Below are 12,319 nucleotides of genomic sequence, written 5' to 3'. Positions count from 1 at the left end.
TATTTTTAAGAACAAGGGCAGAGTTATGTTGAGGAACTGGAGCTGTGCTGCAGGCAGGATGTTCACTGGGCGTGCCAGAAGGTTGGGTTCCCAGGAACAAAGTTTGGGAATTGGTGCTGAGTGGTGGACAAGGACAGGTGAATCTGCATTCACCTTGGTTGTCTTACACTGTAAACTGGTGTGAAGCTGGCAGCGTCTCTCTGTGTCTGTTTTGTACACAGCATGTAACAACAGCCTTCGGGGGTGAACGGTAGATGGCAGAACTCCTCTGTGGGCTGTGGATCTTCTTACTGTCTACAGCAGTGACTCCCATGTGCTCCTGTTAGAGCTTTTAGGTGGTGTCAGGAAGGGGGTTAAATGAGCTCCCGAATACCTCACAAACAATGAGATTAAGGTTTTGATGCAGGGACTTATTCAAGACCCTGTTGCTCTGGGTCCGCTGGCTGTCAGCTGCATCAGGGAGGCCCGAAGGCAGGATGAGCAGGATGTGCACGTTCTCCCTGCAGGGCTGGGCTGGATGACATTGTGCTGTGTCTACTGAGTTCTGAAACATTCTTATGGCTTGATTGGTTCCCGAAACATGCATTGGGTTCCCTTTCCCCTGCTCCCCAGTGATGTGCTGGGCAGACTGACCACAGGGGGGGAAGCACTTGTGTTTATGGCTGTTTTCAGCTCCTTTGAGGAGTCGAGCACAGCTGGTGGTGATTATGTTCCATTGGTTTGGTCCTTGGCTTCAATACGTTACAGTGTAAGTCGCCTGAGCTGTGGGTCCAGTGCTCTTGGCAGGATTTTGTTTTCTTGCCCAAGATGAACTACGCCATGTCTTCCTTAGGCACAGCCAGCTCTGAAGCTCTCGTCTGCATAGCTGATACCCATGGCCTCGTCCTCAGGCTTTGGGTACCCTGTCTCATCGCAGGCCATGTGCGGACATCTTCCTGGTGCTATATTTGTTTCGTCTCAGGGGGGCCTCTTAGGTGCCCAGGCACTGTTTGGTCTAGACTGGGAATGCAGTACTGGACAAAAGAGCCAAAGACATGCGCTCGCAGGACTTGTATTCTCGTGAAGAGTGTGGAGAAGAGTGGCGATAGTTTGCTGCCTCTTGCAGTTAGGGTCATGAGATGGTTGTGGGTGATGGGTTGTGGGAAGCCCCACTTCTGGGCTGAAGCCTTTCTTTGTTGGTGCAAAACTTGATAGTGTTCTTTCTACAGAAACAGGGGCCGCAAGGTCAGAATAGTCTGGAGTGCTGAGCCCCCCACGTGGAGAGCAGTTGTCCAGGAGAGTCCCCCAGACCTGTGACGGACTTTACAGGACTGAGAAATAAATTTCTGTTAAACTATGGAGATGTTGGTATCGTGTATTAAAGCAGCTTAACCTGGCCGTACGTCGAGACGCTGTTCTACTAGAGCTCTGGAAACTTTTCTGGGTCGGTCCATGTGGACTTTGGCCCTCAGAAGGGGTCTGCCTTCCTGTAGATGCTGCACTGAGTTCATGTAACACTGATAGGCACACTGAGGAGCCTACAAGATGAGGTGATAGGAAAGGACTGATTTTTTACCTGAGACAAGTCCCGCTTGGTCAGTTTTTCAGGTGGACAAAGCAACCATCCGCCGCTCCCTGGCTTTGTTCCCCTTCCCTTGCTCTCTGTTCCTTTGCGCTCTGCTGCTTTTGTGCATAAAGATGTGTTTCTGTTGATAGTGGGCTCCAGAGAGGGAAGGGATTGCCTTTCGTTCCTGTTGTGAGTGTAGTAGACTTAGCAATCGTGTGGTGACTACCTCCTCGCACCTTCTGTGAGTTGGCCTCAGAAAACACAGGACATAGGGCAGAAGCAGATTTGTCCTGATTGATGTAGAGAGGAAGGGGACTGCCCTCTTGGACTAGAGGAAGGTTATGCAGGAAAGCAGGAGCAAGAAATTGCAGCTGAGGAGTGAGAAGCCTCTGTCGGTTTTGTCTCCATAGCCAAGAACCAGTAGTACAACGTTCACCAGTCATGCTTGGGATTTGGGGTGGACATGTGGACACGGGAAGGAAGAGTTTCTGTAGGCTTGTCACAGGGATGAGAGATTACCAAAAAAACAACATAGAATCAAAATCAATCTCGGTTTATTTTCTGTTAAAGATTTTATTATTTCAGAGAGAGATTGCAGGAGCACAAGCATGAGGGGGGGCAGGGACAGAGGGAGAAGCAGACTGCCTGCCCAGCGGGGAGCCGATGTGGGGATGGATGCCAGGACCGGCTGGAGCAGAAGTTAGACGCTTAACCTACGGAGCCACCCAGGCGCCCCTGTTTAGGCTTGGTTTAAAGATGAACTGCAACACACAACCTTCAGTTTAGCCTGAAACGTTAGTATTAATGTTCTTGGCAATGCCTTTTATAGCCAAAGGATTCTAGGACAAACCAGGAATTGCTTCGTTTCAGGTGGTTCAGATAACAGCTTTACAGTGGCTCCACGCTTGGTTCTAAGAACAGAACAGGGACCAGTGTAACCCCCAAATCCTCAACTCCTTCCCTGCACTGTGGCAGTGTGCGGACTGCTAGACCCAGAGTTCTCCCCACCATTAAGCAGACTCCTCTGGAATCTCAAGCCGATGTTGTGAACGTCCGCTGTCTTAGCTGGAGGGGAAGAACAGGAGGAGAGCTTGGAATCAAACTAAAAGTGCTCGGGCTTACCAGGTTTTAGAACCACAAGAAGAGTGGTCAGTTCCCCTGGAGACCTTGAGAGCCGGAGTGCTAAGCAGCCTTTTCGATCAAGCTGGACAGCTGGGATACCACGGAAGGTTTGAAGTCTGTAGAGGGTTTTCTAAACATTCATTCGAGTCACTCCACAGACACATGTTTCCTGATCACCGTCTGCATTTCACTGCCAGTTGCACTCTCGTGTAATGGGTCAAGGCTGTGTGTGTACTTTCCTGTCTGGACTTTACCCTTTGGTGCTTAGCGTGGATTCTTTGCTGAAGGACTGACGTTGCTTCTCTCGGGTCTCACCTGAATGGAGACTCTGGAGTGCTTTCAAGTAGGAAGGTTGAGCCTTTATTCACACTTTGTTTTTCCAGGGTTGTTTGCAAAACATTTGGACAAAAGCGTATTGTTGTTCCTAAATCTCTTCCACACTTGTCACCTTTATCGGTTGTTTCTTATGTGGGTTCAGTGGGAAGCAAGGCTGGGGTACTCTTGAGTCGTCTGCCATGTGGCTTGTGTGCAGCTTTTCCTTTGTGTGGGACTCCCCCAGGGGGCAGTGGTCCTGGGCTATTGTGAAGTGCTTTCTGCAGCCCCGGGTCCATGAGGCTTTTCTCCTGTGCCCCACCCAACACACCCACATCTGAGAATGCCTGCACTTCACTTTAAAACAGTCACCCCATCTCTCATGAGAGGAATCAGCACGCTGAGGTTCAGAGTTAGGTAGACTGTCAGAGTTGGATCTCACTTTGACCTCAGCAGGACGATGACTGTGGCGTTGCACTGATCTTGGCCCTAACACAAAACGTGAAGCTTCATGGCGTGCCTGGGAGGCTCAGTCGGTTATGTGTCTGACTCTTGATTTCAGCTCAGGTCAAGATCCCGGGGTTGTGAGATAGATCCCGGGTTGGGCTCCACATTGGGCTCTCTCTCTCAGCCCCTCCTCCCTTCCTCGGGGGGGAAAAAAAAAAGGCAAAACAACAGTAAGCTTTATAGTATTTGGATACTCTGCACCTTAAGAGAAAACTTAGTAAGAACACTTACTTTCGAATTTTTTAAACCAATGGATAGATTTTCAAAATGATAATTTTCACACTAGGAATTTGTCCATCTTGTGTATAAAGAACTGAACAGTGTAAAACATTTGAAGAAAAAAGTGAAGGATCTTTAATATTCATAAATAGGAAAAATATGCTTCAGTTTAGGAAGATTTTTTTAATTAAAAATATTTTAAATGTTAGTAGTTTCAGGAATAATGGCTTATGGGGATGAGTTCAGGAAAAATGCTTAAACACTTCCTTCATCCTCTAATTGTGGTGAGCAACCATTAGCCAGCATCATAACTACTTACCCTCCTTAAAGGAGAAGTTGTATTTCCCTTCTAATCTTTTTTAGTTAAATGGCACTTCTGCAATATTCATTTTTACAAGCTCCAATGTTCCTTTTCTAAGATTCAGGGATAAGATTCATCTTAACTTGATCAAAATACCTTAATCTTTCTGACTGGAGGTATTTTCATTTTACTTCTTCTCTGACTTCATCCTTCTAAACAAAGAAATAGTAACTTGGAACTTTGAAGCAAGATAGGCACAAATGGAGCTCTCAAGAACCTCACTGTTGGGGTGACTGGGTGGCTCAGTGGGTTAAGGCCTCTGCCTTCGGTTCAGATCATGATCCCGGGATCCTGGGATCGAGCCCCACATTGGGCTCTCTGCTCAGCAGGGAGCCTGCTTCCCTTCCTCTCTCTGCCTGCCTCTCTGCCTACTTGTGATCTCTGTCAAATAAATAAATAAAATCTAAAAAAAAAAAAAAGAATCTCACTGTCAACTATCTTCCAGAAAAAATTAAAAACACATCTAGTCATCTCTACCAAGATCAAAAATTTAGGATTACAGGTTTTTCTTTTCTTTTCTTTTCTTTCTTCTTCTTCTTCTTCTTTTTTTTTTTTTTAATTTTCATCTTTCCATATTGCTCAGGCTGTAAAGAATACTGAGAACAGAAAGTCATAGTTGGGGAGTGCTTGCAGGTCAGGACCAGTTTTCATGGTCCGAGGCAGCCAACCCAACTCCTGATGCTGTAGCTAATCCACGAGTGACTGACTGTGAACTGTGAAATTAAGGGGAGGAATTGGCAGAAAACCGAGCAATTGTGGGCAGTTACAAATTGTGGGCAGTTACAACCTCTGGGACTTTCTTTAAGAAGCAAGTCTTGGCTGCTTTTCTCTGTTATGAACATTCAGGAGGGAGGAGGCTGACTGCTGTGGTATATGAAAGGATCACAGGGATCGTCCTCAACAGCAGATGGCACGTGTGTTCATATTCCATTCCCAGTAGTGAGTACCTCATCAGTGACACAAAATAAAAACTGGGAAAGAAGCAATTAAATAGGCAAGCCCTTTGAAGTTCTATTTCCAGAGTTCCAGAAGAAAAAGTATGTTTGGCATCTTGCTCAGTTGGAAATTCGAAAAATGAGAAAGAAAAACCAGAGCAATCTTTCAGGAACCTAAGTAAATGGAAGATGGCCAGCATGTGGCTACGCTAGTCTGGTCAGTGGATTTAAACGAATTGAAGGGCATGTCACATAGAGTCTGTGAGCCATAGAGTCTATCTAGAACCATGCCATGCCTCATAATGGAGTGGAGTCTCTATGAAAACCTGAATCAAAAGGACCAAATTTTGAACCTGCCAATGCAGGGAGTCAATAATTTTCCTGTCTTCACAGCCCTGAGGTTCAATTCCATTGCCCTGATTAGGAGATATTGCAGTAAAGGAGTTGGTGAGAAATAGGAACTGGAGAGTGAGTCTGGCTTGGCGAGTTTATTCTCTAGCATGTGAGTCCAATGACAAACTGACTTGCAAGCTCCATTAATCATTTGGTGAAGAGGTCGTTTACCTGACTACATCACCGTAGCTAACTTTACTGGTCCTTCCCATGTGTTAGGCAGTGATCTAACCTCTTTGTCAGAATCACCCCCATCTACTCAACAACAGCCTATACTGTTCCCATTTTAAAGATTTTTTTTAAGAGTTTATTTATTTATTTGACAGAGATCACAGTAGGAGAGAGGAAGGGAAGAGATCACAGAGAGAGAGGAAGGGAAGCAGGCCCCCCGCTGAGCAGAGAGCCTGATGTGGGACTCGATCCCAGGACCCTGAGATCATGACCTGAGCCGAAGGCAGCGGCTTAACCCACTGAGCCACCCAGGCGCCCACTGTTCCCATTTTAAGATGGACACGTTGGTGCACAGGAGGAAACTTGCTTGAGAGTACATAGCGGAGGCCTGAGAGTCAAACCCACATACTCTTGACTGTGAAGGTTGTGCCTGTTTCAAAAAATATTTGTCTTTTTTGAAATAATGAAGAAGGTACAGAAAAGTTGAAAGCATAATACAAAGAACTTTTCCCTTCTGATTGAGAGTACATCGATGACTTGACACTGTCCTCCAAATATCTCAGTATCTCCCCCAAACAGGAGCATTCTTCTATGGGACCACAATATAGTCATCAAAATTACTAAATGAACATTAACTCATGATATCCAATCCTCAAACTGCATTCAGCTTTTGCCGTTTGTTCCAGTAAGGTCTTTCATAGCAAGAAGATTTTGCTAAGATATATACATGCATTTAGTCATCTCTTGTTTTTTAATACTTTCTTTTTAAATAATCTGGACACCCAGTGTGGGGCTCGAACTAACAACCCCAAGATCACAAATTGCATGCTCTTCTGACTGAACCAACCAGGTTCCTGTCACATCTTTGTCAGTCTCAAATGGTTCCTCAGTCTTGTTGGCATTCATAGTGCTGACACTTAAGATCAGTAGCCAGTTATTTTATTGAACATCCCTCAATCTGGGTTGTATTCTTCCTCTTAACTAGATTCAAGTTTTGCATGTCTGGCAGGAACACCACAGCAGTGATGTTGCCTTCTGCTCATTGTATCCCATCGGGTGTTGCTGTGGACTAAATTGTGTCATCTACCCGCCTCAAATTCTTTGATCCCCCAGTCCCCCATGTGATTATATTTGAAGATATGGTCTTTAAGAGTTAATTAGGGTTAGGCAGGCACCGAATCCAATAAAATTGGTGACCTTCTAAAAAGGGAAAGAAAAAGTTTTCTCCACACCCATTCAGAGAATATTCTGTGTGTGAACAAAGTGTTCATCTGTGAGGAAAGAGCTCTCACCATAAAATGAATCTTCCCACAATATTTATCCTTGATTTTCCAGCCTACAGAAACATGGGGACATAAATGCCTGTTGAAGTCACCCACTCTGTGGTATTTTGTTATGGCAGCCTAAGCAAAGACAGGTGATGTATATTTCAGTTTGTCCCTTTGCTAATGGTATTACTTGGATCACTCAGTGTGGCATCTGCTAGGCTTTTCCTCTATTTTTTCCATTTTAACTTTGTTTTCTAATTAATAACTGTTTAATGGAGAAGTAATTTGAAACTAGGTAAATACCCTCTTACTAATGAAAGTCAATTTATTCATTTGTTTTTGTATTACAGAATCAAGGTTTCCTATTTTATCCAGTGGTTTATAATCTGTTATTACTAAATTGTCTGCTATTTGATCATTGGGAGCCTATTCAAACTTTCGTTTTTTTCTGACTTTTCCCTAATTCTTTGAGTAATTTGCGCTTTCTGGCACCACAGGAAATGCCCATCTTGTATTTATCCCTTCCCCAGCCCAGCCATCTCTCAAATGGTATTTAGAAGCCCATTTCTGGACACTCAGCGTCCGCATTACTATTGGTAAGGTAATATACATCTCAGAGTATAATATTAACTTCTTTTGCTTTTCTGGTGGGAAAAGTGGGGGATTGAGACAAGGAGAGTGAAGACATTAAATTTTAAAAAGGAGGCTTTCCCAAAAGCCTCGTGGCTCAGTCACTAAGCATCTGCCTTCAGCTCGGGTTATGATCCTGGCGTCCCGGGATCGAGACCCACATTGGGCTCCCTGCTCAGAGGGAAGCCTGCTTTTCCCTTTCCCACTCCCCCTGCTTATATTCCCCTTCTCACTGTCTCTCTCTCTGTCAAATAAAATCACAAAAAACTAAAAAAGGATTTTAATACAGGAGAAGATGCTCCAATGCCATAAACATAATGTCCGGCAAAACTAAAGAGACAGTGGGGGAACCCCTGTAAAACCCATATCCAATAGTGAGAAGGGAGTACTCCTGATTTTGATTTTAGTTTTCTCTGCTATAGTCTCATTATTCTTAGGCACCATTGAAGCCTGTTTGAAAAACAATACAAGAGTACTGTGCCCAAGCTTTGCATGTAGCAAGAAGCAGACAAGGAAGAGTGGCAGTAGCATGGAGAAACAGAACGGGCCCATTGGGAAAGGTGGAAAGACTCAGCGCTACACAGAGAACAAAATAACAACCAGGAAGGTGAAAGCATTCCTAGAGGATCTGAGAAATATTTGAGGTCTAAATTTCTTTTCTTTCTTTTTTTTTTTTTTTTTTAGACAGACAGAGAGAACAAAAGTAGGCAGAGATGCAGGCAGAGAGAAAAGGGGAAGCAGGCTCCCCAGTGAGCAGAGAGCCCAATACAGGGCTCGATTCCAGAACCCTGAGACCATGACCTGAGCCGAAGGCAGAGGCCTAACCCACTGAGCCACCCAGGTGCCCTGAGGTCTAAATTTCTAATTGGAAGAAACACTTTGTTAATCGTGTATCAAAATATGCCAGATTTCATTAGGAATCAGAGATTCAAATTAAAGATACAATGAAATATTTTATTCCTTCTAAGTAGTAGTAATTTAAAAGACTGACAATACCAAGAGATGACAATGGTATCAAGCACAAGGAAATTTTATTTATTTTTAAGATTTTATTTATTTATTTGAGAGAGAGCACAGGGGCAGAGGGAGAGGAAGAAGCAGGCTCCCCGCTGAACAATGAGCCTGATGCAGGGCTGGATTCCAGGACTGTGGGATCATGACCTGAGGCAAAGACTGATGCTTAACCAACTGAGCCCCCTGGTGTCCCAAAACACCACAAAGTTTTATATAGAGCCAGTAGTATTTGGCATTATTTAACAAAGCTGAAGATGTGCATACCAATAACCTATTTCTCCATGGCATACCCTAGAGAAAGTCTTTTTTTTTTTTAAGATTTTATTTATTTATTTATTTGACAGACAGAGATCACGAGTAGGCATAGAAGCAGGCAGAGAGAGAGGAGGAAGCAGGCTCCCCACTGAGCAGAGAGCCAGATGCGGGGCTTGATCCCCAGGACCCTGGGATCATTACCTGAGCGGAAGGCAGAGGCTTCTGAACCACCCAGGCACCCCATCTTTTTTTTTTTTTTTTTTTTAAGATTTTATTTATTTATTCGACACAGAGTGTGAGAGAGCACAAGCAGAGGGAGCAGCAGGAGAGGGAGAAGCAGTCTCCCCACTGAGCAGGGAGTCTGATGCAGGGCTCAATCCTGACCCTGGGACTATGACCCGAGCCGAAGCCAGGTGCTTAACCATCTGAGCCACCCAGGCGCCCAAAAGTCTTTTAAAAGTACATCTATTCCCATATACAGTAATGTTCGCAACAGCATTGTTTATAATAGAAGACTGAAATAGCCCAGATGTTCACCAACAGAAGAGCAGATGAAGGAATACGGTGGTCATACGGTGGAATAAATACAGCAATAAAAATAATGTAGAGCTACATGCATCAACTTGGATGTGTATCACAAATGAGATGTGTCATGAAAAGTTGCAGAAAAATGTGAGACAAAAACATCCTACAGGGTGCCTGGGTGGTTCAGTCAATTAGTGGCTGCCTTCGGTTCAGATCATGATCCCGGGGTGCTGTGATCAAGTCCCACGTTGGGCTCCCTCTTCAGGGGGGAGTCGTCTTCTCCCTCTCTCTCTGCTGCTCCCCCTGCTTGTACTTTCTCCCTCTCTCTCTCTGTCAAATAAATAAATGAAATCTTTTTAAAAATTAAAAAAAAAATCCTACAACCATGGAAGAAGGCGGCTCATCTCATTATTTGAATAAAAAATACAGTAATCCCAGAAGCCAGAAAACTTGGAGATGTACACAAATATGCCATAAGATTATAGTTGACCTTTATTTTTCCTTTTTTTTTTTAAAGATTTTATTTATTTATTTGACAGAGAGAAATCACAAGTAGATGGAGAGGCAGGCAGAGAGAGAGAGAGAGGGAAGCAGGCTCCCTGCTGAGCAGAGAGCCCAATGCGGGACTCGATCCCAGGACCCCGAGATCATGACCTGAGCCGAAGGCAGCGGCTTAACCCACTGAGCCACCCAGGCGTCCCTATTTTTCCTTTTTTGTGTGTGTGTTTGTTTGTTTGTCCTGGCCCTCATTGCACTGAGAGCATTCTCTTAGCACTGATAGCCTTGGCCACACATTTGTCATCTGTTGGCCTTCCACCATGCTGTGGTCAAGCAGTGATAAGACTGCTTGAAGTTGGCAACTCTTGCCTTGCAGAATGTTTTTGACAATTCTCTAGTTCAGATGCCTGCCACATTACAGCTGTCCCTCTGTGAAAGGCAGAGGGACATTTGACCACTTTTTTTTTTAAAGATTTTATTTATTTATTTGACAGAGATCACAAGTAGGCAGAGAGGCAGGCAGAGAGAGAAGAGGAAGCAGGCTCGCTGCTGAGCAGAGAGCCCGATGCGGGACTCGATCCCAGGACCCTGAGATCATGACCTGAGCCGAAGGCAGCGGCTTAACCCACTGAGCCACCCAGGCGCCCTTGACCACTTTCTTTATGAGGTACCTGCCTGGATAAAGTTACATATGACCATAAACTTTTCAAAAGTTAAATGTCTTTGTGACTACAATCATTGTCCTACAATCATACTTCTTTTCTCCATAGGATTGGTCCTTGTTAACTATATCTACATTACAGACGTTGGCCAAGGATCTACTAAGCCATGGATAGAGAGAAGCAAAGGCTTAGGAATCCACAGGTCCCACCTGGTGGTGCAGGAATTCTCACAGGGATAGTTACCGATGACTAAATCTCACCTAGAACAGCTACTTTCTTGGTCAGACCAATTTCTTGTTCTTAACATAGTTAACACCCATACTCCACTCTCATCTACATCCTGAGGAACAAGGGTGCACTAAAGATTTTAGGAGGCTGAGAAGACACGCAACTAGGGTTACGGAGAAGCACTACTCTGCCATTGTTTGTTTTATTTTGATTTTCCCATATCAGACTCATGTCTCTCTTTCTTGTCAGTGTACTGGTCTAGTTACACTGGCCTGTGAATAGAGAGGCATCAGGAAACCTTAAAAAGGTCATGACACTAGGAGCCTAGAGCCTTGGGCATTTTAGTATATTGTGCAAATGAGATATGGTGACCAACAGGTTGGATCTCCCCAGCACTCCCATTCATCATATGTAAAATGAATAGAATAGCCAGCAGTAACATTATAAGGATTAAAGAGATAATGCGTGTGGGAGTGTTCAGTGAAAACTGTACAGGTGATTTTTAATCAAAGTGGAATGTTTTCCTAGGGAGGTTTATTAGTCTATTTATTAGTCATACTCCACCTCTCTCCATTTATATGTTGATGGAGGGCTAACCCTTCATTGTGTAACTGGTGTCTTCATAAATGATGAATCGATAAAGGGGTCAGAAAACACAGATCACAATTCTTACCCTCACACTCAACATCGCAATCCACCAGCTCCCTCTTCAAAACAAATCCAGAATACTCCAATCTAGAATAATACAAAAACATATATGAAAATTAGTAAAGTATTTTGCTGTACATCAAAGAAGAAATGATAGAGAGTTGAATATATTCTGGTATGTGACTAAACGCAGCATCTTTTAAAAAAAGATGAAGTTGGGGCGCTTGGGTGGCTCAGTGGTTTAAAGCCTCTGCCTTCGACTCAGGTCATGGTCCCAGGATTCTGGATTGGAGCCCCGCCTCGGACTCTCTACTCAGCAGGGAGCCTGCTTCCCCCTCTCTCTGCCTGCCTCTCTGCCTACTTGTGATCTGACAAATAAATAAATAAATTCTTTTTTAAAAAAAAGATTCTTTTTTTAAAAAGAGTAAGTCATTATAGTGAGACAATAAATCAAGATAAATAGGCAAAATTGCATTTGGGAAAGTACAAAAAGACACAAGTTATTTCCTCTGGAAAGATTGCAGCTTGGGAAATAGGAAGGGAGAGAATTCCTTTTAACATGAGAATGATTTGCGGTACTCATGGAATTTTGAAAAATGAAACAGGGAAGAAAACACTAGGTTGGAAGAGAGTTCTATCACTACACCTATCATGACAGTCACTTAAAAACGGCTTTGGTTTTCTCTTCAGGAGGGAAAAGGTAATACTACTGACTTCATAGGATTGTTGTCAGGATAACGTTATTATGGACTTATTTACAGTTGTGCCTAGCACACCAACAGCGTGACTGTCTTTGATGACTTTCGTTGTCATACCTGGAAAACCCTCTGAGCAACATCGGTGTTGGAAGGAAAACCCATCCAAGTCAGGAAGCGGAAGCGCCTGGCCAACAGAAGAGCAGTAACCAATAGGAGAGAGTTAACAAACGTCTAAAGCCCGGCTTCCCACACCCTCGGTTTGCTTAAATACCCCGATTGGCTCCAGGGCACGACACGAAGAAGATCCTGTCGATTCATTGGTGAGGA

The 12,319-nt window shown here is 44.1% G+C and overlaps 1 long non-coding RNA gene across 1 annotated transcript; it reads right to left on the bottom strand.

Annotated features, from left to right (window-relative positions):
- Nucleotides 1–2,099: 2,099 nt before the first annotated feature.
- On the bottom strand, nt 2,100–12,191 carry LOC309854355. The gene is made up of 3 exons (XR_014306177.1): nt 12,110–12,191; nt 11,320–11,381; nt 2,100–3,621 (listed from the first exon to the last, which is right to left on the bottom strand). It is a non-coding gene; the product is annotated as an uncharacterized lncRNA (long non-coding RNA).
- Between the last annotated feature and the right edge of the window lie 128 nt (nt 12,192–12,319).

This window comes from Mustela nivalis (genome assembly GCF_964662115.1).
Source record: "Mustela nivalis genome assembly, chromosome: 19".
Taxonomy (NCBI): domain Eukaryota; kingdom Metazoa; phylum Chordata; class Mammalia; order Carnivora; family Mustelidae; genus Mustela; species Mustela nivalis.
This window is presented reverse-complemented; position numbering and strand designations above follow the sequence as displayed.